The sequence below is a fragment of the Acomys russatus genome, chromosome X (assembly GCF_903995435.1).
Source record: "Acomys russatus chromosome X, mAcoRus1.1, whole genome shotgun sequence".
Taxonomy (NCBI): Eukaryota; Metazoa; Chordata; class Mammalia; order Rodentia; family Muridae; genus Acomys; species Acomys russatus.
In genome coordinates this window covers 21875584-21881089 of record NC_067169.1, presented here as the reverse complement: position 1 = coordinate 21881089, position 5506 = coordinate 21875584, and positions in this window count along the sequence as shown.

Here is a 5506-nt window from a genome sequence, read left to right as displayed (position 1 = left end):
TTGTTGTAGAAGTTTGCACTCCCAGCAGCAATGGAGGAGTGTTTCTCCTTTCTCCACTTCCTCACCAGCATGTGCTGCCAATTAAGTTTTTCATCTTAGCTATTCTGATAGGTGGAACATGGAATCTCAGAGTCATTTTGATTTGAATTTCCCTGATAAATAAGGATGTTGAGTATTTCTTTAGGTGTTTCTCAGCCAGTCTATATTCCTCTTTTGAGAATTCTATTTAGCTCTGTACCTCATTTTTAAAATTTTTTATTATTAATTTATTCTTGTTACATCTCAATGGTTATACCATCCCTTGTAACCTCCCATTCTTCCCTCCCTTCCCTTTTCCCCTTACTCCCCTCCCCTACACTTGTGCCTGAGGGGGACTTCCTCCCCATGTATATGCTCATAGGGTATCAAGCCTCTTCTTGGTACCCTGCTATCCTTCCTCTGAGTGCCACTAGGTCTCCCCCTCCAGAGGACATGGTCAAATGTGGGGCACCAGAGTACGTGTGAGTCATACCCTATTCTCCACTCAACTGTGGAGAATGTCCTGTCTGTTGGCTAGATCTGGGTAGAGATTTGAAGTTTACAGCTTGTATTGTCCTTGGCTGGTGCCATAGTTTGAGCGGGACCCCTGGGCCCAAATCTGCCTATCATAATGTTCTACTTGTAGGTTTCTAGGACCCTCTGGATCCTTCTACTTTGCTATTCTCCCATGCTTCTCTCATCTAGAGTCCCAAAAGGATGTTCTCCACTTTGTCCCAGTTTCCTGGTAAATGAAGACTTTCGTGGGACATGCCCCTTGGGCTAGTATGGAGATATAAGTGAGTATATACCATTTGATTCTTTCTGCTTCTGGGTTAACTCACTCATTATGATCATTTCTAGCTCAATCCATTTATCCACAAATTTCGGGGAATCCTTGTTTTTAATAGCTGAGTAATATTCCATAGTGTAAATGTACCACAGTTTCTTTATCCATTCTTCTACTGAGGGACACTTAGACTGTTTCCATGATCTGGCTATTATGAATAAGGCTGCTATGAACATGGTTGAGCAAATTTTCTTGTTGTGTGCTGGAGCATCTTCTGGGTATATTCCAAGGAGTGGAATAGCTGGGTCTTGAGGACATCCTATTCCCATTTTTCTGAGATAGCACCAGATAGATTTCCAAAGTGGCTGTACTAGTTTGCATTCCCACCAGCAATGAAGGAGTGTTCCTCTCTCCCCACATCCTTGCCAGCATGTGGTGTCACTTGAATTTTTGATCTTAGCCATTCTGATGGGTGTAAGATGGAATCTCAGAGTTGTTTTGATTTGCATTTCCCTGATGACTAAAGAGGTTGAGCATTTCTTTAAGTGTTTCTCAGCCATTTGATATTCCTCTGTTGAGAATTCTCTGTTTAGTTCCAAGCCCCATTTCTCAATTGGGTTATTTGGTTTGGTGGTGTTTAGCTTCTTGAGTTCTTTATATATTTTGGATATTAGACTTTTGTCAGATGTAGGGTTGGTGAAGATCTTTCCCCAGTCTGTAGGCTGTCGCCTTGTTCTCTTGACAGTGTCTCTTGCCTTACAGAAGCGTCTCAGCCTCATGAGGTCCCATTTATTAATGGCTGACATTAAGGCCTGGGCCGTTGGTGTTCTGTTCAGGAAGTTGTCTCCTGTGCCAATATGTTCCAGGCTCTTCCCCACTTTTTCTTCTAAGTGACTTAGTGTCTCTGGTTTTAAGTTGAGGTCTTTAATCCACTTGGATTTGAGTTTTGTTCAAGGTGACAAATATGGGGCCAGTTGCACTTTTTTACACATAGACATCCAGTTAGACCAGCACCATTTGTTGAAGATGCTATCCTTTTTCCATTGAATGGATTTGGCTTCTTTGTCAAAAATCAAGTGACCATATGTGTGTGGATTCATATCTGGGTCTTCGATTCGATTCCACTGATCAACCAGCCTGTTGCTGTGCCAGTACCATGGTGTTTTAATTATTATTTCTTTGTGGTACTGTTTGAGAACAGGTATGGAGATTCCTCCGGAGGATTTTTTTATTGTACAAGATTGTTTTAGCTATTCTGGGTTTTTTGTTTTTCCATATGAAGTTCAGAATTGAACTTTCAATGTCTTTAAAAAATTGTGTAGGTATTTTGATAGGGGTGCATTGAATCTGTAGATTGCTTTTGGTAATATGGCCATTTTTACAATGTTACTTCTCCCAATTCATGTGCAAGGAAGATCATGCCATCTTCTCAGGTCATCTTCAATCTCTTTCTTCAGAGTTTTGAAATTTTTTTCAAACAGTCCTTCACTTGCTTAGACTAACTCCTAAATATTTTATATTCCTTGTGGCTAATGTGAAGGGTGTGGTTTTCCTAATTTCTTCCTCTGCAAACTTGTCATTTGTGTATAGGAAGGCTACAGACTTTTTTGAGTTAATTTTGTATCCAGCCAATTTGCTGAAGGTGTTTATCAGCTGTAGGAATTCTCTGGTGGAATTTTGATGGTCACTTATGCACACTATCATATCGTCTGCAAAGAGGGATAATTTGACTTCCTCCTTTCCCATTTGGATCCCCTTGATCTCCTTTGTTGTCTTATTGCTCTGGCTAGAACTTCAAGTACTATATTAAAGAGACACGAAGAGAGTGGCAACCTTGCCTTGTTCCCGATTTTAGAGGAATTTCCTTGAGTATCTCACCATTTACTTTGATTTTGGCTATTGGCTTGCTGTATATAGCCTTTATTATGTTGAGGAAAGTGCCTTGTATCCCCGACTCTCCAAAACATTAAACATGAATGGGCGTTGGATTTTATCAAATGCTTTCTCTGCATCTAAGGAGAGGATCATGTGGTTTTTTATTTTCAGTTTGTTTATATGGTGTATTGCATTGATGGATTTCCGTATATTAAACCATCCCTGCATGCCTGGAATGAAGCCTACATGGTCATGGTGAATGATATCTTTGATGTGTTCTTGTATTCATTTTGAGGGTATTTTATTTAGTATTTTTTCATCAATGTTCATAAGAGAAATTGGTCTGAAATTCTCTTTCTTTGTTGAATCTTTGTGAGGTTTAGGTATCAATGAGACTATGGCCTCATAGAATGAATTTGGTAATGTTCCATCCATTTCTATCTTTTGGAATAGCTTGAATGGTATCGGTATTAGCTGGCCCTTGAAGGTCTGGTAGAATTCTGCACTGAAACCATCTGGTCCTGGGCTTTTTTTTTTTTTTTTTTTTTTGAGACTATCAGTGATTGCTTCTATTTCTGTAGGGGAAATGGGAATATTTAGCTTGTTTATCTGTTCTTCACTCAACTTTGGCAAGTGAAATTGATCAAGAAAATCATCCACTTCCCTTAGATTTTCAAATTTTGTGGCATATATGCCTTTGAAGTAGGATCTTATGATATTTTGTATTTCTTCAGTGTCTGTTGTTGTGTCTCCCTTTTCATTTCTGATTTTGTTGATTTGGATACTTTCTCTCTGCCTTTTAGTTCGTTTGGCTAATGGTTTGTCAATCTTTTGATTTTCTCAAAGAACCAGCTCTTGGTTTTTTTTTGATTCTTTGGACTGTTTTCTTAGTTTCTAATTTATTAATTTCAGCCCTGAGTTTGTGTATTTCCAGACGTCTACTCCTCTTGGGTGCTTCTGCTTCTTTTTTTTTTTTCTAGGCCTCCATTTGTGTCATTAAGATGTTTATGTGCGATGTTTTCAATTTCTTTTTAAAGGCACTTAGTGCTATGAATTTTCCTCTTAGCACTGCTTTCAGTGTATCCCACAAATTTGGGTACGTAGTTCCTTCATTTTCATTGAATTTCAGAAACTCCTCGATTTCTTTCTTTATTTCTTCCCTGACCCAGGTGTCATTTAGCAGAGAGTCGTTTAGTTTCCATGTATGTGTAGGCTTTTTGTTATTTCTGTTGTTGTTGAATTGCAGCCTAAGAGCATGGTGATCTGATAGGATACAAGGTATTATTTCAATCCTCTTGTATCTGTTCAGGCTTGCTTTGTTACCTACGATGCGATCAATTTTGGAGAAGGTTCCATGGGGTACAGAGAAAAAGGTATATTCTTTCTTGTTTGGGTGAAAGGTTCTATAGATATCTGTTAGATCCATTTGATTCATGGCATTGGTTAATGAGGTTATTTCTTGGCTTAGTTTCTGTTGCAATGATCTATCCTTCATTAAAATTGGGATGTTGAAGTCTCCCACTATTATTGTGTGGGGATCGATGTGCGCTTTAAGCTTTTTTAGCAGATCTTTTACAAATGTGGGTGGCCTTGTTTTGGGAGCATAGATGTTCAGAATTGTGATGTCATCTTGGTTGATTTTACCTTTGATGAGTATGAAGTGTCCTTCCTCATCCCTTTTGATTAATTTTGGTTGAAAGTTTATTTTGTTCGATATTAAAATGGCTCTGCCTGCTTGCTTCTTGTGACCATTTGCTTGGGATATTTTTTTCCCAAACTTCTACCCTGAGGTAATGCTTATGATTATGTGTGAGATGTGTTTCTTGAATGCAGAAGGATGTTGGATCTTCTTTATGCATCCATTCAGTTAGTCTGTGTCTTTTTATTGGAGATCTGAGACCATTGATGTTCAGAGATATTAATGACCAGTGACTGTTCAGAGTCTTAATTTTGATGTTGGTTCCAGTCGAGCGTTTGTATAGTTGTGTTTTTGCCATGGCATAGTTATCTATTTCCTGAGTAGTTTTGGTTGTAGCTTGACCCTTTGGGATGGAGTTTTCCTTCTAGTACCTTCGGTAAAGCTGGGTTTGTGGATAGGTACTGTTTGAATTTCGTTTTGTCATGGAATACAACTCAGTTGTCACATTCCTCCCTCCCTTCTGCTTTCACCCTATTCCCCTCGCCTAGGTCTATGACAGAGGAGGACCTCCTCCCCCACTACATGGTCATAGGCTATCAAGTCTCAGCTTGGTAGCCTGCTTATTCGCTCTTTGAGTGCCACCAGGCCTCTCCACCAAGGGGAGGTGGTCAAATATGGAGCACCAGAGTTTTCTGATGGAAAAGATAAGGGACTTGATTTCATTGCTGACTGCATGAATTTATACATATGTTACAGTGACAGAGAGCTCTACATACCCATGATACTAGTGCCACACCCTAATTTGATGTATTATAGTTGTGTAAAGTATAACATAAACTATCAGAGGGACTAACTAGATGAAGAATGCTCTATATGTTCAAAATCTTCTGAAACTATAATAATTTTGAAACAAAAATTTCACACATACACAGAGATGACACATACAGAAACTCACACATACATAGACAAACACAAATACACACACACAGACAACACATACAGAAACTCAGATACACACACACAGAGACTACACATACAGAAACTCACACATACACACACACACACACACACACACACACACACACACACACACCTTTCTCAGGTCTAGTGCTCCTTCTGAGTGCCAGTCAATAAAATACAATGGAAGTGGTACTGAAATCAGTGAGACAGAAACTCTACTCAGATGT